The sequence below is a fragment of the Coturnix japonica genome, unplaced genomic scaffold (assembly GCF_054131305.1).
Source record: "Coturnix japonica strain WE unplaced genomic scaffold, WE-NBRP24 Scf099, whole genome shotgun sequence".
NCBI lineage: Eukaryota > Metazoa > Chordata > Aves > Galliformes > Phasianidae > Coturnix > Coturnix japonica.
The window spans coordinates 184248-206976 of NW_028189002.1; the positions used below are offsets into that span (position 1 = coordinate 184248).

Below are 22729 nucleotides of genomic sequence, written 5' to 3' on the forward strand. Positions count from 1 at the left end.
TCTCTCCTATTTTTTTTCAGTACCTGAAGGGAACTTACTCCCAGGAGGGGAGTAAACTCTTCGAAAGGGCTGATAATAGCAGGACTAGGGGAAATGGTTTTAAGTTAAAAGAGGGAAGATTTAGGTTGGATGTTAGGGGAAAGTTCTTTACTAGAAGAGTGGTTAGGTCCTGGAACAGGCTGCCCAGTGAGGTTGTGGATGCCCCGTCCTTGGAGGTGTTCAAGACCAGGTTGGACGGGGCCCTGGGCAACCTGATCTAGTAAATGTGTATGTTTGGTGGCCCTGCTAGGCAGGGGGGTTGGAACTACATGATCCTTGAGGTCCTTTCCAACCCGGGTAATTCTGTGAATCTGTGATTCTGTGATTTTGCTTGATTCATTAGTCTTAATTTCAATTATACTGTATTATACTGTGTTATCCCGTATTTCGAAAAGGTATTTAGTAAATAAGTGTGCCTCCCTAGATCGTGTTGTATTAGGCGTCTCGAACTCTTGGGTTGTAATGCGATAGGCCTTCCCCTGCTCAGTAATGTATATATATGAGACTGAAATAGGAGCCCTATATAAGGGGCTCATGCGGTTAAATATATGCCATTTTACAGCTCACCATATTGGTGTAATCAGCGTGTAACTTGGTCAGGAGGCCGTCAGAAGCACATTCTCAATGAGAGACGTAGTTCTTAAGGTTACCTTGCACAAGGCAACAATTGGTGCCCCGTGTGAGGACGTCCTGAGAGTGAGTGTGTGACAGCTAACCGTGAGACGGACGCGAATCCTACGGTTAGATCCTGTGGAAGCGCCTAGGGGGCGAAATTGAATGCAGCTGCTGTTTATCCTGCGGTGAGACCGTGGAAGACTGTGGGACTTTGGGCCCGGGTATATACAAAGGGTGCGAGGACGTATGGTGTCAAGCACCAGAAAAAACATGGAATCCATCATTAAGGTAGTATTACGAGTTTGTAAAACTCATTGCGGTAGGAATGCTCCTTCTAAGAAGGAGATTGCTGCCGTTATTTCTTGTTTGCAGAAAGCTCAGCTTTCATCCTCCCCTAGTAATCTACTCGATTCGGAGCGGTGGGAATCTTTCACCGCTGCCCTGCTCCAAAGAGCAATGCATGAGTATAAGGCGGAGGAATTAAAAACCTGGGGTTTGGTCCTGGGTGCGCTCAAAGCGGCTATGGAGGAGAGTAAATCGTTTGCTCCAGGTAATGCTTTGCTGGGGCCAGGGAACCGAGGGTCGAGTCCAACCCCCTGGGATTCGAGCCTCCTGTGTAGCAGAGCAGCACTTCTACCACTTGCGCCACAGGGGGGGATTCGAACCCAGGGCCTCCGGTGTTGCAAGCAGCATTCCTACCACTGTGCCACCAGGGCACACGATCTATCATAAAGACCTTTGCACTGATGTTTTTCAGTGTTAGCACCAGCCCAGTGGTATCGGTGAAAACTATATTACTTAATTGAAAAAAAAAAAAAAGCGGGAATGGAGATGGCACTTCCAGCAGGAAGGTTTGCTAAAATGACATATGTATTGAACCTTTTAAATCAAGGATGTGATGATGGGCAACAACCAGTAGCCCTCACTTCATTTCAGTTAACGAGGAAAGAGTGAAAATTCATGGAAAAAATATGATAATATTAAAGAATTTGGAATCGGGTCAATGGGAAGGCCCATTCTTGATGATAACTTGGAGGAGAGGAAGAATGCTTAGGATAAACTGTATTGGTTATTGCCACTGTCTTTGTGATTGTTAAATGTTTATGGTATATGAAAGTATAAATGCAAATGGTATATGGAACTGTTAATGTTATAGGGATGTGTAAACATGAATGCGATATGGAAGTGGAATTATTAATGTTACATGGAAGTGTAATTGAGGGTACAAGTAGTGGAATTGTGAAAAACAAAAAACAGGAAAAAGGTTACAGAAGAACAGTGAGTTAAAATATTGAATGTGATCTGCTCTAGCCAGAGAAGTTTAAGTGCCAGCAAGAGAATGCAAACCCCCGTGCTGCCCCCCTCACTGCCTACCCTCCCCATCCTCCACAGCTTGTGAAAGTATACAAATCGTTACTTCCGAATGGGGACAAAAGCAAAACATTCTGAGTGCTCGTGCCCCTAGTTTAGCGTTAATCACTGCCCCTTCTGGGACCCGTATTACAGACAAAGTAAGTGTTTCTCCCTCTTTGTCTGCAGAGCTGTTTGCACCTCTGAAGGTCTCTTGCTAGTCCGAGCAAGAATGTCTTCATTTTCTCCCAATAATATACACATTTAGGGAACTAGGGTAGGGTACTTGGACAGATTTGTTGATGGAGCTTGGAAATTGTATGGAGGGGGAACTGTGGTGGTGGAGTTGGGAGGAACGGTGGCAGCTGTACTAGAGCGGGATCTGAAGATCCCAGGATGAGTTTTGCCCCCAGTGGGCTGAATGCAACGTGCACACAGCGGTGTAAAGATCTTTGTTTTCTGATAGGTAGGGGTGCATCTCACTTTGGATTGCATCAAGAATTACTACCAATTGATGATTTTTGTAACAATAGTAGGTCAACAAGAAAAAGCTTACCAATTTAAAAAAAAAATAAAAAGAAAGGGGGGGGGGGGGGGGGGGGGGGGAGCTAAGAGTAAAGCAAGTAACAATAGGAATAAGTAACTATAGCTGTAAATAACTTTCTATGAGTAGTTTGTATTGTAGAGAAATCTAATATAGTGGTTTGTTCTGCTTTATGAGCAGGTGTTTCATCTGGGCTCTGTATCATGCTCTGGCCACGCAGATATGGAGTACATGTGAAAAAACCCTGCACAGGAGAGAGTCTGTGATGGGTGAGAAAGGCAAAGTGCATTTTGAAGCAGGGGACGCCCTGCTGGCACTGCCTATCGCATCCACCGCTGTAGTATTCCTTCTCTCTCCTTTTGGTGGTTTGCCACCTCATAGTTGTCAATAAGTAATAATACATAAGCTTAGAAATGTCCATTTATAGAATTGTCTAAAATGAATGCTGGAATGAGTGTGTATATGTCTACTCAAAAAATTATGACCTTACATGTAACCTTATGTTTAGTGCATTATCAGTCAAGGTTTTGATTGAGTGATGATGATTATGTTAACATTTAAGTCCCCTGCAGCTCAGCGACACTGGGCCACTGCCATCGCGGTCCTTGGTGTGCCGCAACACATCAAGACGGACAATGACTCGTGCCACATCTCGCGATCTACTCAAGAATGGCTCGAGCATTGGGGAATATCTCACTCGACAGGCATCCCTGGGAATTCCTAGGGACAAGCAATTGTGGAGAGGGCCAACTGCATCCTGAAGGACAAGATAAGTGTCCTTGGGGAGGGGGAAGGTCACAGAGGTAGGATCCTGGTAGCCCAGCAGACGGAAGTATTGGCACAGCACATTATGCAATCAATCATTTTGAACGGAGAGGTTATGCCACAGTAAAGGATAGAGAATCGGGAAAAATTTTATGGGTCCTGTCGAGAAAAATAAAACCTGATACAGTGATCACCCAAAAGGGCGGTCTGGGAGAAACGAAAAACTAATTGAAAGCTGAGTACTTTTCTTTCAGGCATGCTGTTTTACAGAATAGGGCTGCAATAGATTTCCTGCTGCTGGCTCAAGGGTATGGATGCAAGGACTTTGAAGGGCTGCTTACAACTTATGATGGAAAGAGTGTTTAATGAGAGAATGGAGTTCCAGCAGATATACAAGAAGCTTTGAGCAGAAGGATGAACTGTATAATATAACCAAAGATGCCTTGGATATACTGATTAGAACACCACTAACATTGTTAGACATTGCACCACTTATCTCTGCATGCTTTGCAACCTGTATACCTCACTTTATAGATAATCTGTGTCAAAGTTTAAATTATATAAGGACTAACACTTTTATATATTAGGATTAGGATCGGCGCTTGCATTGTAATGGGGCATGGTTTTGTTAAGCATGGGGAGGGGGAGATGTTGTATTAGGCGGCTCGAACTCTCAGGATGTAATGCGATAGGCCTTCCCCTGCTCGGTAATGTATGAGACTGAAATAGGAGCCCTATATAAGGGGCTCACGCGGTTGAATAAACGCCTTTTTACAGCTCACCATATTGGTGTAATCAGCGTGTACATTGGTCAGGGGGCCGTCAGAAGCACATTCTCAATGAGAGACGTAGTTCTTAAGGTTACCTTGCACAAGGCAACAAGATCATTGCTGCTGTTTTCTTTTCCCTTTCCCTTCTTTCCCTTCCCTTTTTGGGCCAGAAGCCCTTTTGGGCCAGCTGCCCCCCTGTCACAGGCGCAGGTGGATTTTTTGTTAACCTGCAACATTTGTATAACAGTAGTAAGAGCTACTGGTCAACAAGAAAAAGCTTACCTTTTGGGATCAATTAAATACAGGCTGGGAAAACAAGTAGGAATACATAAATTCCTGCACATGCCAGGTTCTCCAAAATGGTTACTTGGGCAAGACTTATTAGAACAAATGGACACAGAGATTAAATTCAATAAAACTGGGGCTAAGTGTCAAACAATATCAACTGATTAAAAATTGTAAGTCTGGCTTTAATACAAACTGGGAAAAACCATGTTGTACCCCCAGAAGTTACAGAAATCTTAAATCAGGTATACTCAGGAGTGTGGGTATCAGGGATGTCTGGAAGAGGCAAAAATGCAGTCCCTAATCAAAGTCAAGTTAAAAGCAGGAGCTCGCCCAGTCAGGGTAAAGCAGTACCCATTGAGGATATGCGATAGTAGAAGGATAAAAGAAATAATAGATAACTTTTTGGAGTTTGGATTACTAATTGAATGGGAATCCAAATACAGTACCCCAGTCTTGCAGATGAAAGATCAGATAGCAAGAGCTGCAGTTTGGTACAAGATTTGAGGGCAAGTAAAAGAATTGTTGAATGTATACACCCAGTGGTGGCAAATCCATACACTTTATTAACCAAGTTAAGGAATGACTAGGTGGAGTTTATCTTCTGGATTTAAAGGATGCCTTTTTTTTTTTTTTTTTTTTTTTTTTGCCTGGTTTGGCCAGAGGAAGCCTAAAGTTATTTGCCTTTGTATAGGAAAACCCCAATATGGGGAGAAGAGGTTCCGTTAATCTGGACAGTGTTGTGGGAACAGCCCAATGATTTTTGAGAACTGGTCAACTCGTGAGCCTGAGACCTGGGTTCCTTCATCCCAGGCTGGAACTTGACTGTAGTATGTGGATGCCACAGTAATGGACACAGAAATGGACTGTGAGTTCGCTGAATTTCTTGGTTTAAATGATTATCAAGTTTCTCAACAGAAAGCCCAAGTGATCAAAAGGAAAGAAGCCATCTGCCAAAACCCTGAGCTGCAAACTGCCAAGGAACTTTGTATGTTCCTAGGAATGACAAAAATAGCATTGGGAGTCCTTGCCAAGAACCTTGGATTCTATTGAAGTGCAGTGGCATACTTCTCAAAACAACCTGATGAAGTGAGTATGGGATGGTTAGGTTGCCTGAGAGCAGTGGCTGCACTAGTGCTCAATATTCAAGAAGCCTTTTAATTTATGCTAGGCCAAAGACTATCAGTTTTATTATCTCATACAGTGTCTACTATATTGGAGGTAAAAGGGGCATATTGGCTCTCACTCCAAAGGTTCCTGAAATACCAGGCCATCCTGATAGAGCAGTGTGATGTAGAAATAATTGTTACTAATATTGTCAACCCAGCATCTTTCATTAGCGGAACTCCTGGAGAACCAGTATTTCATGACTGCTTGAAAACAATTGAAGCTGCATATTCTAGCCAGTCGGACCTGAAGGATGAACCCTTAGAAGATGCAGAAGACACCTGGTTTAGCGATGGTAACAGTTTTGTGAGACAAGGAAACCGTAAGGCAGGATATGCAGTAACTGCTACTGACAAGGTAATCGAAGCACAACCATTGCCTGTGGGGACTTTTGCTCAGAAAGCTGAAATAACTGCCTTGACAAGAGCCTCAAATATTCCAGATGGCAAACTTAAAATTTCTGAACCTAAGCCCGAACTTGTAAAATATTCTGAAGAAGATAATAATCTAATTAATGATTTAGAAGGGAAGAGAGCAAGCAGACAGATGAGTGCATACCCAGATGTACACGTGTACACCTTTAATACCTTTAGTATTTTATGGAAATTTGTTCTAAGGGAAGATAATAAAAAATATTGGGCGAACAGACACTATGAAGTACGATCCTAGTACCAGGAACAGGTTATATTCCCTTGTAAAACTAATAAGGCACTAAATGTTATTCCAAGATGCTGGTCTGTCAAGGAAAGTGCACCGCTGAAAAACATGTAAAGAAAAGATGAGTCAGCTACTAATTTGCTTTATCTCAATGTACACAGGAGGTGTTTTAGACTGGGAAGAGAACTCCTTTTACAGTGTAATTAGTAACCTTTCTAAAACTTGAAACTTCTCTAACTGCTGGGTCTGCACATGACTACCAAAGGCAGGGATGGACGTACCGTGGTTTGGGGTCCTGTCACTAAATTGGTCTGCTCAGTTCAAATATAAAAGCGGTGAGAGGGAGTCCATTTGCTTAGGGGCAGGTGAGGAACTATTATTTTAGGACTAAAATTCAACTTCATATTTTGGGCACATAATGGGATGATCCAACTTATAAGTAGATGCATGAATAACTCCACATACTCTCCCTTATCCTCCATAGTACCTTGGATCAATCTTACAGTTCCAAATTTAATAGTGGCCTCCATTAAGGAAGGGCTTCTGGTGGCTGTGTGGGGATGAGAGATAGCTCAAAAATTGGTATCAATAAATTGGAAAGGACATTGTATAGGTGAATTTTTAGCACCTCCTACAAGCATCCATCTGACAAAACTCCCATCAGTTATAGTGAGAACTATGTGGGGCCAGTGTCAAAATACAAGGAGAGTAAGAAGCCCTAATATATCAACTAAAGATTCCTATGGACTTTATAAGTTCCTCAGCACAATCATCTCAATCTGGGAAATCACAGATCTCTCGAAAGAGCTGGAAGATATCGAGAATTCAGCTATGGATGCTGTAACAGCTGTCCAAACAGAAGTTCACTCTCTTAGCACAGTTGTGCTACAGAATCAAATGGCCATGTTGGCTGTCACCAATCACCTCTCTGTTCATGATGTGCCTTAGCATAGTTTTCAGGAGGACCTACTCCATGATTCTGCCAGGCACAGTGGTGATACTGACTGTTCTGTAGTTCCCCGGTTTTCTTTTTTCCCTCTTTTTAAAATTTTTAAAAATGGGGAGTTTGCTTCCTCATTTTCAGTCAGTGGAAACTTTACCAGACTGTCACAACTTCTCAAATTTGATGGATAGTAGCTTATCTGCCAGTTCCCTCAGGACCCTCGGATGCGTTTCCCATCGGGTCCCATGGACTTGTGCACATCCAAGTTCTTTAGATGGTCTTGAACCCAATCTTCCCCTACAGTGCGTGGTTCTTCATTCTCCCAGTCCCTGCCTTTGCTTTCTGTCATATTTAAAACATTTCTCTTGCTTGCAACTCTCCATATATTTGCACTGATAGTTCAGTGACTATCAGGCATAAGACTATTCTTCTGTGAAATGAGTCATTCTGAAATGAATTTCCAGGTAGAACAAGCAGATGAAACCATCTACAGACAGGTAGGAGCTGCCTCACTTTCATAAGCCCTGGTCCTTATAGGGGATTTCAACCATCCCCAAAATATGTGGGAGTGAAAACACATCAGGGCATAAGCAATCCAGGAGGTTCACGGAATGCACTGATGATAACTTCCTTCTCCAAGTGATAGAGGAGCCAAGAAAGAGAGGTGCTCTGTTGGACCTCTTTCTCATAAACAAAGAGGGGCTTGTTGGGAATGTGAACGTCAAAGGCAGCCTTAGCTGCAGTGACCATGAGATGGTGGAGTTCAGGATCCTGAAGGGAGGGAAAAAGTTGGGAAAAATTGCCAGGAGGCCTGCATGGACAAACAATGAGCCCCTAGCCAAACTCAGTCACAGAAAGGGGGCATACAGAGGGTAGAATCAAGGATAGGCAACCTGGGAGGAATAGAGATGTCTGAGTATCCAAGGATGATGTTAGGAAAGCCCTAATGGAACTGAATCTGGACAGAAATATCAAGACCAACAAGAAGGGCTTCTCTAGGTACTTAGGTGACAAAAGGAAGGCTAGGGAAAATGTGGGTGGGCCTGCTGCTGAACAAAATGGAGGACCTGGTGACACAGGACAATGAAAAGGCTGAGGTACTGAGTGCTTTCTTTTCCTCAGTCCTTAGTAGCAAGATGGACCCTTGGAAATATATATTAGTTCAGCCTATATCTGTCACACGCTTTCTCCTAACGGTGTGCAAGTGAGGTGGAGCTATCCCCCTTGCACTAGGGTGTATGCGTATCACTCATTAAATATACCTGCTTTATAACTACTTTGTGGTTATGGAGTTTGATTCCGCAAGTCAATTTGGCGACCCAGATGGGACCTCCTCTGTTCAGCTGCAGGACCAACTGAGAAGGGGGACGCCTTCGGCACGCCCCGAGATTTCTCAGAAGGACTCCCCTCCCTCATCTGATCACTTCAGGAGCAGACAAGAACCATCTACCAGAGGACCAGGTATATGAGATGGGGGACCTATAAGGCGTGAGGAGACGTCCTACGCAGGGCACAGAGGAGACGGCGTGCTCCCCTCCCCAAGGGACGTGAGCTCTTGGGTTAGATTGCCGGCTGGATTAGGAGGACTCCCTAGTGAGTGCCTACGAAGGGGCCAGTAAGTAGTACTCATGGTAAAAGAGCTATTGCTCACCCTCAGGTGATTGCTAACAGGGCAGAGCTTGTCTGCTCTCTCCTACAGGGTGATTTTGGTAATCCTGGGATAATTGGTATCATACAGCGCCATCTATATAGGTGACCTAAGTCAACAACTAGCTCTGGTGTTCTTAACATCTTCAGTTAAGCTTAACAAATGATATATTGTAATTCTGTTTGAATTGTCGTGAGTGTGGTGTGAGTGAGACGCAGCATAGCTGCAGGGCGGAGTGTGGAGTCCTGACCCACGGTTCCATCCTCCTGCGAGGGAAATGGCTGGGGACAGATGAAGCAAAAGTTGTTCCCCCAATACTTGTTTGTCTTCATTTTAATACGTGTCTATTCTCGTATTATAAATTACTGGTTATTGTAAAGTACATAGTTGTAAAACTGGGAGGAGTTATTGCTACTAGTAAAATAGTACGGTGGTTTAGATTAAGTTACGATGGGGGAATCATAGGGAAAAGTGATCCCCAAGCACACACCCCTGGGGTGTACACTGGCACATTGGCGAGATATTGCTGAGGAACCAGGAGGAACCCTGAGCCGGAAAACCCTGATTAAATATTGTAATCAGTGGTGGTTGGTGTACAAGCTGGAGGATGGGGATAATGAACATATAGAGGGATGTCTGTGTAGAATGAGTATCAACCCATTTAAGTGATATTGTGTTCTGCCCGTGAAGAGGTGTAAGGGAGGTGGGTCAGTGAGTGCTAGTTCTGTGGCGAGATTTTTATAACCGAACAATATGGATTGCTAAGGGAAAGTTATAAGGTATTAAGGGGGTTTACAGAAGCTGAAGAACTGTGTTGTTTGATTTGTTGGTTTTGAAATGGAATGGGACAAATTGTTTTGATGGTAAAAGAAAGTGTAGTTGTTAATGGTATATGGAAGTACAATTAAGGGTATGTGGAAGTGCAACTGAGGGTACAAATAGTGGAATAGTGTACAAAGGAAAAAGGGTTAAAGAGAAAGTAAGTTTATCTGTGCTGGCATGAGAGCAACCCCCCTGCACTGTTCCCCTGCAAGCAGAACTCTGAGTGGGAGAGAGAGCCAGGATCAGAGACTGCTGCTGTAAACAGCAAATGGGGAGGTGGACAGGACAGGGCACTGGAAGTGAGAATAGCCTTCATGTGCAGAGATCTAGGGAACCCGAAATCCCAGTGTTAGCACTGGATGGCTCTGGAGAGAAGGTGAAATGTTATGATGAGAGTTTGGAAAGTGAGGTAGTTTGGGAAGGACACAGGCTGAGGATGGCAAAGATAAGCAAGATGTATCAGGGATGTCAGGACTGAAGAGAGGTGTACGATATGGGAAAAACAACAAAAACAGCAACCAAAAAAAAACCAAAAAAACAAAAAAAACCACACCTGATTGAGAAACAGAGATGTTCAGGGAACTGAGAATAATAACAGCTGTTACTGTTGTGGTGCTAGAGTAGGGCCGTAGGACCCAGAGATCCCCCATGAGGAAGGCAGGGGAGGGGGGCTGGAAGAGCCCAAGGAGGGCTCTGCCCTGCTGGAATGAAAGCAGTGTGCAAACTGCAATGGGACACTGGTAGAGAAATCCTACCAAGCTGAGCAAGAAGGAATTGCCTCTGATTGCAAAGCTGAACAATGAGAATTTGGGAAGTTTACCCTAACAGATACACCGATGAAACAGCATCTAGGGAAGCAGGATAAAGTAGTTCATTTTCTGATGGATATGGGTGCTTTTTACTACCCATAGATGGTTTTGTTACAGTAGTTGAAGCTACTGTCCAACAAGAAAAGGCTTATTTTTGGAATTAATTAAATATAAGCTAAGAAAACAAGTAGGAACACAGAAATTCTTGTGGCACGTGGATGCCACAGCAACAAAAGGACCGTGTACAATAGACTGAGAGTTTGCTGAGTTTCTTGATTTACAAAAAGCACAAATAATTCAGCAGCAGGTGACATATTTGGGACACGAGACTACAGCTGGACTTTGAATCTTAAGGACTGCCAGGAAAGAAGCCATCTGCTAAACCCCTGAGCTGCAAACTGCCAAAGAACTCCATATGTTCCCAGTAATGACAGGAGGGTGCCGACCATGGATACACAGCTACAGACTGATGGTAAACTTCAAACAGCTTGAAGTGAGTAAGGAATGGCCAGGGTGCCTGAGGGCAGTGGCTGCACTGGTGCTCAATATTCAAGAAGCCCGTAAATCTACACTGGGCCAAAGGATACCAGTTTTAATATCTCATACAGGGTTTACTGTATTGGTGACAAAAAGGGGGACATTGGTTCTTACCCCAAAGATTTCCAAAATACCAGGCCATCCTGGAAGAGCAGGGTGATGTAGAAATAATTGTAACTAATATTGTCAACCCAGTATCTTTCCTTAGCGGAACTCCTGGAGAACCAGGATTACATGACTGCTTTGAAACAACTGAAGCTGCACATTCCAGCTGGTCGGTCGGACCTGAAGGATGAACCCTTAGAAGATGCAGAAGACACCTGGTTAACCGACAGCTGCAGGTTTGTGAGACAAGGAGACTGTAAGGCAGGACATGCAGTAACTGCTACTGACCAGGTAATCGAAGCACAACAAGCTGTGGGGACTTCTCCTCAGAAAGCTGAAATATCTGCCTTGACAAGAGCCTTAAATATATGGACAGATGCTAAATATGTGTTTGGGGTGCCACACGCTCATAGTACCATCTGAAAAGAGCAACAATTGCTCACACACAAGGAAAACAGCCTGATGTAAATCTACCAATGGCTATTATATGTTGTAAAGGACATCCGAAATGTAACACTGTACAGGAAACAGAAAATAAGATGATAGATCAGGTGACAGAACAGGCAGTTGAAGAAGGCTTCAGTTCCAGACGGTAAACTTAAAATCTCTGAACCCAAGTCAAAACCTGTAAAATATTCTAAAGAGGACAGGAGTCCAATTAATGATTTAGAAAGGAAGAGAGCAAGCTGACAGATGGGTGCATGCCCAGATGGACACACTGTTATGCCATTTCGTATTTTATGGAAATTGTTTATAAGGGAAGATAAGAGAATATATTGGGCAAACCAACACTACAAAGTACAGTCCCAGTACCAGGAACAGGGCACAAGTGGGCCTCACAGGAGAGGGCCTTCCAGGGCAACAATGGAAAATTGATTTCACAGAACTCCCAAGAAAAGGGGGGTATTGCTGTATGAAAATTTCTGTAACCTTAGAAACAATTAAGAATGCTGCTGCAGATGCCTGATGGACAATCCAAGAGGAGGTATCCTGTTTATCCAAAGTTGCATTGCAACATGGAGTAGGCAGGGATAACACCGATTGGGGAATAGTTTTCTCTGGACCATGGGATAAACTTACTAGTTGCCAAATTTAGGATGACTAAAACACTTTTTCTTAGCCTGCATCACCTTGCTACTCTTGGTGTGTTTTACTTGTGTTGTTATAAGATGCCTTTTGTGTCTGTACCAAGGTAGTGGAAGGGAATACGAGGTTTGGAAGAGACATGAGCTGAGACAAAAGGTAGAGAGCGGAGCCAATTTTGAGACCCATTAAGAATCTGGCAGGTAAAAGCCTGCTAGATTAAAGAAAAGGGGGGAATTGAAGAGTGAGCAAAGTCTCAAAATTGTGGTAAGGTAACACTTTGCTATAGAAAGGGAAAGGGGAACTTCACAGAAACCAAGACAAAGGGTAACTGTACATTTAAAAGTGCAGGGAAAGGGGGAATTACAGACACTTAGTCAAAATAAAGCCAGAGAAGAGGGCAATAAAGATAAGAAGAAACTGTCCGGAGACCTCTGACAAGAAGGATTAGATCCCCCCCGGGCAAGATGATGCCGACATGGGAGAACAATAACAGCAGATAACACCAAGAAGAAAACAGAAGAAGAATTTCACCCCAAAACATCGGCAAGGGTCGTGGGGAATGGGGTCAGGGGGAATGAGGGAATGGGGTTGCGGGGAACGGGGCCATAGGGAATGTAATGAATATGTAATCAAACTGAGGAGGAGACTATTGATTATGTATTAGCTTGACCTATATCTGTAACACACTTTTCTCCTTACGGTGTGCAAGTTTGGAGGAGCTATCCCCCTTGCACCCGGCGCTGCGCAACGCTGGAATAAACATACCTGCTTTATAACCCATCTCTGGATTATAGAGTTTGATTCCGCAAGTCACTACAAATATTTACCTTTGAAAAAAGGGAACAAAAATTAACTGTGAAATTATCCAGTTATTTCTCATTAACTCATTTATGAATGTCATGACTCTGCTAAAGTGTCTGTTTCCTCATTTTCTATAGCCTCCCTTTAGATACTTAAAGGCTACTATCAGGTCTCCCCAGAGCCTTCTCTTCTCAAGGCCAAACAGCCACAACTCTCTTAGCCTGTCCTTGTAGGAGAGGTGCTCCATCCCTTGGATCATTTCTGTGGTCTTCCTCTAGATTCATTCCAACAGGTCAATGTCTCTCCTGTACTTAGGACTCCACAACTTGACACAGTACTCCAGGTGAGACCTCACCAGCTCAGAGTAGAGAGGCAGGATCACCACCCTCGAACTTCTGACCATGCTTCTTTTGATACAGCCCAGGATATGGTTGGCTTTCTGGGCTGCAGGGGCACATTGCTAGCTCATGTCCAGCTTCCCACCCACCAGTACACTCAGATCCTTTTCGGCAGGGCTGTTCTCAATCCTTTCATCCCTCAGCTTGTATTGGTAGTGGATATTGCCTTGACCCAGGTGCAAAACTTTGCACTTGGATTTGTTGAACCTCACAAGGTTCTCTTGGGCCCACTGCTCAAGCCTGTCTGGGCCCCTCCGGATGGCATCCCATCCCTCTTCCCTCTGGTGTATCAATCACACCCCACAGCTTGGTGTCATATGCAAACGTGCTGACTCAACCCCAATGTTGAGGTAATTGATGAAAACATTAAAGAGCATCTGTCCTAATGCTGACCCCTGAGGGGCACCACTCATCACTGATCTCCATCCAGACATCAAGCCACAGACCACCACTCTCTGGGTACAATCTTACAACCAGTTCCATGTTCACTGAACAGTCCACCCATAAAATCCTTATCTTTCCAATTTGGAGAGAAGGATGTAGTGGGGTACTGTGTCAAAAGCCTCACTGAAGTTCAGAGAGATGACATCAGTGGCTCTTCACTTGTCCATTGACACAGTTACTCCATCATAGGAGGCCACTACATTGGTCAGGCAGGACTTGCCCTTAGTGAAGCCATGCTGGTTCTCCCATAGCACCTCCCTGTATTCCATGTGCCTTGGCATAGCATTAAGGAAGATCTCCTTCATGATCTTCCCCAGAAAAGAAGTGAGGCTGTCACGGTTAAGTAATTTTTGCTAATGGTATTCCACATCATAAAAACATATGGAGCACAGAGAAGAAGAATATGGCCAGTGTGTAAAGACAGTGGAGAATGGAGGCTGACAGTAGACGACTGTGACCTGAATGAGGTCACACCCCCACTGAGTGCTGCTGAGCCAGACATGTTAGGACTCCAATACGAGCTGGAGTCAAAAGCAGACAAATTCTATGCCACCACTGACATTACTAATGCCTTCTTTTCAATTCCTTTGGCCACAGACTGTAGGCCACAGTTTGCCTTCACCTGGAGGGGAGTTCAATATACTTGGAATCGTTTGCCCCAGGGGTGGAAATACAGCCCAACCATTTGCCATGACTTGATTCAAACTGCATTGGAACAGGGTGGTACTCCTAAGCACCTGCAGTACATTGATGATATTGTTGGTGATACAGCAGAAGTTTTCAGAAAAGGAGAGCAAATAATCCAAATTTCTCTGAGAGCTGGTTTTGCTATTAAGCGAAGCAAAGTAAATGGACCTGCTCAGGAAATTCAGTTCCTAGGTATAAAGTAGCAAGATGGAAGTCGTCACATCCCAACAGAGGTGATCGACAAAATCACTGCTATGTCTCCACCCACTAGAAAGAAAGAGACACAGTCTTTCCTGGGCATAGTAGGCTTATTGAGGATCCAAATTATAGCCTTATTGTAAGCCCCCTTTATCAGGTGACGCGGAAGAAGAATGATTTTACATGGGGCCATGAGCAGCAGCAGGCTTTTGAACAGATTAAACAAGAGATAGCCCATGCCGTGGCCTTGGGGCCAGAACAGACGGGACAGGATGTAAAGAACATCCTTTACACTGCTGCTGGAGAGAAGAGTCCCACTTGGAGCCTATGGCAAAGAGCCTCAGGGGAGACCCGAGGCCGACCCCTGGGATTTTGGAGTTGGGCATACAGGGGGTCTGAGGAGAGCTACACCCCAACTGAAAAGGAGATCTTAGCCGTGTATGAGGGGGTTTGGGCTGCTTCTGAAGTAGTTGGTACTGAAACGCAGCTCCTTCTGGCACCTTGATTGCCAGTGCTTAACTGGATGTTCAAGGGAGAGGTTCCCTCCACTCATCATGCTAACGATGCCACCTGGAGCAAGTGGATTACGCTGATTACACAGTGAGCGCGAATAAGGAACCTCAGTCTTACAGGAATCCTAGAGGTGATCATGGACTGGCCTGAAGGTAAAAAATTTGGGACATCACCAGCAGAAGAGGTGTCACGTGCTAAAGAGGCCCCACCATACAACGAACTACCAGAAAATGAAAAGAAATATGCCCTGTTCACTGACAGATCATGTCGCATTGTAGGGAAGCATCGCAAATGGAAAGCTGCTGTGTGGAGCCCCACACGACAAGTTGCAAAGGCCACTGAAGGTAAAGAAGAATCAAGTCAGTTCACAGAGGTAAAGGCTGTCCAGCTGGTCTTGGATGTTGCTGAATGGGAGAGGTGGCCAATGCTTTACCTTTATACTGACTCATGGATGGTGGCAAATACCTTATGAAGGTGGTTACAGCAGGGGGAACAAAATAACTGGCAATGGAGGGGTAAACCTATTTGGGCTGCTGAACTGTGGAAAGACATTGCTGCCCAAACAAAAGATATGGTCATAAAGGTGCACCATGTAGATCCTCACGTGCCCAAGAGTTGGGCTACTGAGGAACAACTGAACAACCATCAGGTAGATCAAGCTGCCAGAAATGAGGTGGCTCAAATAGTCTTGGACTGGCAGAACAAGAGTGAACTATTTCTAGCTCAATGGGCCTATGAGACCTCGGGCCATCAATGAAGAGACACGACATACAAGTGGGCTAGAGACTGAGGGGTGAACTTAACTACGGACGCTATTGCACAGGTTATTCATTACTTTGACACATGTGCCAATCAGGCCAAGAGGATGAAACCTCTCTGGGGGGAAGGATGATGGCAGTAGTATAAATATGGGGAGGTGTGGCAGGTTGATTATATCACCTTGCCACAATCTCACAATGGTAAGTGTTATGTGCTTACCATGGTGGAGGCAACCACTGGGTGGCTTGAAACATATGCAGCACCCCATGCTACCACCTGAAACACCATATTGGTTCTTGAGAAACAAGTCCTGTGGCGACATTGCACCCCAGAAAGAACTGAGACACATAATAGACACATTTCAAAATTTCCTTTATAAATACTTGGGCCAAAGATCATGGCATTGAGTGGATTTGTGTGCCCCGGTGGCACAAGTGGTAGGAATGCCGCATTGCAACACCGGAGGCCCTGGGTTCGAATCCCCCCTGTGGCACAAGTGGTAGAAGTGCTGCTCTGCTACACACAGGCTTGAATCCCGGGGGTTGGACTCGATGATCTCTAAGGTCCCTTCCAACCCACACGAGACTATGATACTATGATACTATGATGATTCTCCCCTATCATGCACCAGTTTCTGGTAAAACTGAACGATACAATGGGTTGTTGAAAACCATGTTGAAAGCAATAGGTGGAGGAACATTTAAACAGTGGGAGAAGCATTTGGCAGAAGCCATCTGGTTGCTCAATACTAGAGGATCTGTCAATTGTGATGGTCCTAGCAATTCTAGCCCCCTACATACTGTAGAGGGAGATAAGGTCCCTGTAATACATGTAAAGAACATGTTGGGAAAAGCTGTTTAGGTCCTTCTAGCCTCTGGAAAGGGCAAATCTCTCCATGGAACTGTTTTTGCCCAGGGACCTGGGTGCACTTGTTGGGTGATGCAGAAAGATGGGGATGTTCAATGTGTACCACAAGTGAATTTGATGCTGGGGGAGTGCAGTCAGTAATTCTATGTATATATATGTATATAGACCTGTGTGTGCAATGCATTTTGATTAATGTTTATTTGTATATAGATATGTAGTGATATCATAGGCATGATGTAGTGATGTAGAACAAGGGGTGGAATGTCATGGTTTTGTAATTTTTGCTTTTGGTATTCCACATCATAACATCATGTGGAGCACAGAGATGAAGAACTACATGTTCCAGAGGACCTCACGGTTGGAGAGGGAAATATGTAATGGAAGTGACACTCGCTCTCTTTCTCACTGCCTGGCAGTGGCTGTGGGTGTGCTCCCAAGCCGTGCTGCCTTCAGTTTCAAAGTAGGCTTCTCAGTCTTCAGAAAACTCACTCTCTCTCTCTCATTTTACTTGATTTATTAGACTCAGTTTCAGTTACACTGTATTATATTGTGTTATCTTGCATTCCGATATCATAGTAAAAGAAGTTTTCCTCCTTTGATTGTTGCTGCTACTCTGTTTGTTTCCTTGATCCCAGCTCCCATCTCCCCACCCCTTTCCCTTTTCCCTTCCCATTTTTTTGGGGGGGTCAGGGGGCCCACAGGCCTACTGTCCCCCTGTCACAGACATAGATTGATTTAGATAACTCTGTGACAGAGGCTGACACATTCATTTTTCCCTGGATTTTCCTTTTTACTCTTCTCAAAAATGTGTGTGACATTGCCTTTACTCCACCTGATCATCATGATTTTTCAAATATTATTGTGAGTGGCTTGGCCATTACATCAACCAATTCTCTCAGGACTCTGGGATGTATCTCATTGGGATGCATAGACTTGTTGATGTTCAGGTTCCTCAGGTCGTCACAAACCTGATTTTTGCTTACAGTGGGAGGGACATTGCTTGCCATTTCCCCTCCTACCAAACCAAACATTTGAGGGCTGTGTGATGAGCAGTTATCAGAGAAGAATGAACCAAAACTTTGTTGAGCATCTCAACCTTCTTTTTGTTTGCTGTTACCAGCCTGCCTGTGTAAGTCATTATATATATATATGTGTGTAAGTCATTGTAGTCATTATATATCACTTGTATTTTCTGGTTGAGGTACCTGTAGAAGCCTTTCTTGTTCTTGGTACCTCTTGCCAGTTTAAGTTAAAGATGGACCTTGGCTTTCCTGATTCCATCCTTACACAGCCTAGCAGCTTCTGAGCAATCTTAAACTTCAGCAGAGAGATATGCTCCCCCAAAAATCTGACACTAAATCAAATAAACCACAAACTCTGAAAAAGAACATTAAGAATAGCCATACCACTGAACAATCCCATGGAATACAACTGCAGAGGTTGAATACAAGGCACTTCAATCAAAGTAGCCGGCACTGTTAGTACAACGGAACAATCAGATACAACGTGGTCAGAGAAAAGACTGCATTTCACTATGTCACATGTGACAGTGAAAAATCAAGAGATGACTTCAGAGATGGCAAGTGGACTCAACAACTGGTCACCATGATAATAAAGTTCTCCCTATTGAAGCCTACAATAAGTTATTAATATATATTAAAAAAAAAAAAAAAAAAAGGAATATTAACAGAAAACAACAACAACAAAAAAATGGAGCTATCCTCCATTCAAATTATCATCTGCAATTGAAGGTCTAAAATTCAGCAGCTAATCTATATGTTATAAAGTAAATTGTTTAAATCTGTAGAACTACTTTTGAAATTAATAACTATTTTCACTATTTGGAGGTGCAGACCTTGAATATCACATGAGCATTCATCACTAATGTAAAAAACAAACAAAGCCACACTAAATGCTATTGGGGGCAGTATAGGGCAACAGACTATCAAGAATGTAAGTCTAATATAGTCATCATAGTTCATGACAACCATGTGCAATAGATCCACAAACTGTTGAAATACATAAAGCTTCCAAGTAAGCAAGTGAAACAAGACCTCACATAGCACAGATTTACAGCAGTTTTACAACATATTATGCAAAAGAAATATAAAAAGGTATTTTCCTCAACCTCTTCAAGAACCTAACCAATTCATCTCCAAAATTCTGCATGTAAAAACAAAAATTCCATTTTAGATTAATACAAAGTTAAATCCACTCACTATCACATAGTAGAGGTACTAATAAGTACTGTATAACATTTAATTATTTAATTTCATTTTTATTTGAAAATTACTTTAGTGATCCCAGGCCCATTTTTCACTGTTCACAGATAGATAAACTACAAATTAACTACATTGTTTCAAGAAACTCAACACCTGTCCTTGTCACAGAGATGTAGATGGAAGCAGTCACATAAGGAAAGTCACTTTCCCCATTCTTTTAAGTCATGTGGTATGCTGATATCTAGGCAATATTTTCTTTGGATAGCAAGTGGGCCTCATCTTGATATGGAAAAAGTACCAATTAGAAAAAACAATATCAATAAATAGCAATAATTTCAAAATTTTGTTATTCATTAAGACAGTGACCAAGTATCAAACTGTTCTAGTGATTTTACCCAATATCACCTCGTTGGATAACTTGTTGAAGGAAAAAGGACTGCTGCACAAATACACTGACATATCAAATTACAGACTTCTGCTCAGACTTTACAATCTAGATATATTACAGATGGCTTGGTATTCATTACATAGATACACATTCCAAAATGTAATTTGGATTATTTCCTTCAAGTTTTACATCGCTGTAAACTCAATATATAATACTCATTTATTTTCTCTTCCAGGTAATCAACACTTGTTAATGGGAATGGAAAAAGTTGAAGAAAAATAGCCACAGGTTTTTTTTTTTAAATGTATTAATACATTATACTTAATTCTAGCATTTAAATGTTGTTACTGTTTATCGGTACAAACTATGATTATGCTATGCCAGTTCTTCACTAGAAGCTTCCAAAGCAAAATAGCCAAAGAAAAAAGTTAAGACATTACTTTAGGGCACTGCTCAGATTGATGGTCATGGCTACAGTAAAATATCTAGAAAGCATTACATTGATGCTTTGCACTTTGAGCATTCATCATTAAGTTAAAATATAGATATGCCTCTCCATGTCACATTATTTTACATATGCCCCCCAAAACCCTATATTCAAACGTTATTTTTTTCATTTGTTTGTTTGTTTTTTGTTTTTTCCCCCCAAAGGGTGCTCTGAGTAACTGTGGTGGTTGGAGGTGCTGAAGCTGAACTGAACATTTGCCTTGTGTTAGGACAAGTCAGAAACATGCTGTAATTCAGTATCACACTTAAGTTCATGTCTTTTTTTTGACGGGGAAAAAAAAATTGCCTCAGTTTGTGCCATTGTCGTCACTAGGGCAATGTAACCTGTGACAGAAAACTAGCAATGCAAAGAGACCCAACAAGTGTTAATTCCAGTTTTATCTCCTATGATCTGCAAGCTATTTAAGATACTGACAAGGAGATACAGGAAAAGTCAAGAACTTCACCCCAAAAGACTATGCTACTCTACCTACATAACACCTATTCTAAAACGATTAGCTTAGATCTTTTCAGAATGACTGTACTGAGTTGATACCTTATACTGACTGAACTATACCCTAAAATGAAATAAATAGTGCTAGATCATATTGCAAGTGTAACGCAGTACTTCATCTCTGTCATCAATTTGACACATCATCCCCCTCCCTCCCCCCCGCCAAAAAAATACAAGCATTCCAATCAATATTGTCTCTCAGCATTTCAGCCAATTCTCCCCTGCTAGCCCATTCTCTAAGCCTTGCCAGGTTTTCAATTCCACTCTGATTTTAGGTTTCATTTTGTTGTAAAAAGCTTTCAAAGAGAAGATACTTACCCACGTATGAAATAAGGACAGTGCATCAGTGCACTGTTTTTTTCCTTTCTTTTTTTTTTTTTTTTTTTTTTTTGAGATGAGGTGGGAGTAACAAAACCCTAAACGGAGGAGAGACTAAGCAGCAGAGAGACAGAGGGAGGAGAAGAGCCTGGTGAAGGAGCAGGGCAAGCGTCAGCCATGTTGTATGTGTTGGTCCTGTATTTACAAACCTGCAGCTGAAGCAGCAATTAGTCTGGGAGAGAGAGGAAAGAAGGGATGGGGGAAGAAAGGAGAGGAGGGAGGAGAAAGCAGCGGCAGACAAAGGAACCCTAGTGGAGAGCGCGTATATACACGCGCACTCTGGATATCTCAGGTACCGGTACGTGCAATCTCAGTGCAGCCGGCTCAGTACATTAACACAGCGGCGACTCCCCCAACTCCAGCTACTGTAAAGCGGCCGATCCCCGCCACCACTCTCACACCCCCTTTGTGACGGGAGGGGGCAGGGCGGAGGTATATCTCTCTAAGCCAACGTGCGCTACCGACAGAGAGGCGGGGATACCCTAGAAGGGCCCCAGCCCACAATACAATAACTCGGTAGAGAGAAAGGGGGGTGCGTGCAGCTGCGATCCCTCCCCTCCAGCAAGGGGAGGGGAAATGGATACTGAGAGGGACTGTAATAGAGGAAGAAAGCAGTCTCTGAAGGCTGGGGGAGGGGGGCTGCTAAGGAGCCGGGGTGCTGCATGGGAAGGGAGAAGAGAGATTGGCAACATGAGTCCAGAGACCCCATGGCCTCACTCTCGCCTGCTTCCTGTGGTTTTCAGGCAGGCCGCTGAGGCGAGTAGCAAAGGAAGGGTAACAGAGCCAAAACACTGCAAGTATATAAATAACATCAGTCTCAGGGGAGGGAAAGCTAGGAGCAGTGGTTCCATCTCATCTCACAGCAACTCCCTCTGCTTCTGCCCAGTACAAGGCTAGGCTAAACTAATCTAGTCCAGGCCACACCAGACCAGTGCAACAAGCCATGCGCTCTCCCCAAGCCCGCATTCACAACTCACTTACCTGCTGGGGGAATGGGTGCGTGGGACTGCCACACAGGCGGTCCAGGATTGCCAGCACTGTAACCTCAGCAGTTCTCCTGCCTCACAAGGCCACTCAGGTTCTCTGTGGCAGTAGTGGGAATGGCTTCTCCCCTTGTCTCATTTGTCCCCCTCCACCGTCACCGCTGCTGCCTCCTGTTCGCCTTTGCCACATTTGGATCCCCTCTCCCTATACGAACTCCACCACCAGAATAGAGGCCTCCTCACCTTCCTGCCAAATAGAGAGCTAGCTGCATTGAGCCGTTCAAAACACAGGGCCGGACACCGCCCTCCTCCTCTCCCTCTCTGTCAGTACGCAGGCGCACTGTGAATTCCAAACTGCGACAAGAACACCAGCAATCTTCCACCCAGTCCACTGCTACTCACCAGTGAGCAATCACCATCCTTCTCCTCTTCTATTGCTGTCTCTCAGTACCCTGTTGGCAGTTATAGCGGAGGGTGATGTGGGCTGGTCTGCATCTAGTCGGCAGATGTTTGCTGATTTACAAGATGTAGGCCATCAGGCCCTGTGACAATGAGCACCCGCCTTTTCCCTCCCCTCCTGCTGTAGGCTTAGCATTGCTTCGCTAGGTGGCTGCAGTGCTTTGTAGCAGCAGTACCACTCACCAATTACAACAGTAGGCAGCAGCACTTCTCTAAACAAGCCTTGATAGTCAACGACTGTCTAATGTCTTTTCACCATAAGAAAAAAAAAAGCCGATTATGGGTATCCTGCTAGAAATGAAAATAAAGATAAAATGGTAAAAATAAGATGCATTTACACCAAATCATAGTCCATCACATTTTGTTACATCATCCACAGATGTAAATTCAAGAGCTTTGTCAATAGCTTTAGACTGTCAAAGAACAAAATGGAAAACATCAATAAGATTATGTTCTCTATCAAATCAAATAATTGATTTAAAAATGAAAA

At 43.6% G+C, this 22729-nt stretch overlaps 1 protein-coding gene across 5 annotated transcripts in view; it reads right to left on the reverse strand.

Moving 5' to 3' along the window:
• The window catches only part of LOC146751316 (spindlin-W), a 180924-nt gene extending 158549 nt beyond the window's left edge, over nucleotides 1–22375 (reverse strand). Inside the window, exons 1-2 of one of the 5 annotated variants that reach the window (XM_085534785.1) lie at nucleotides 22183–22375; nucleotides 21779–22027 (exon numbers count right to left, since the gene is read on the reverse strand). The gene's annotated coding sequence lies outside the window, so the exon portion shown is untranslated. Of the gene's footprint in view, nucleotides 1–20737; nucleotides 21208–21778; nucleotides 22125–22182 lie in introns of those variants that run through there. The other 4 variants (XM_085534786.1, XM_085534784.1, XM_085534791.1 and 1 more) reach the window with 4 other exon arrangements.
• Nucleotides 22376–22729: the final 354 nt, after the last annotated feature.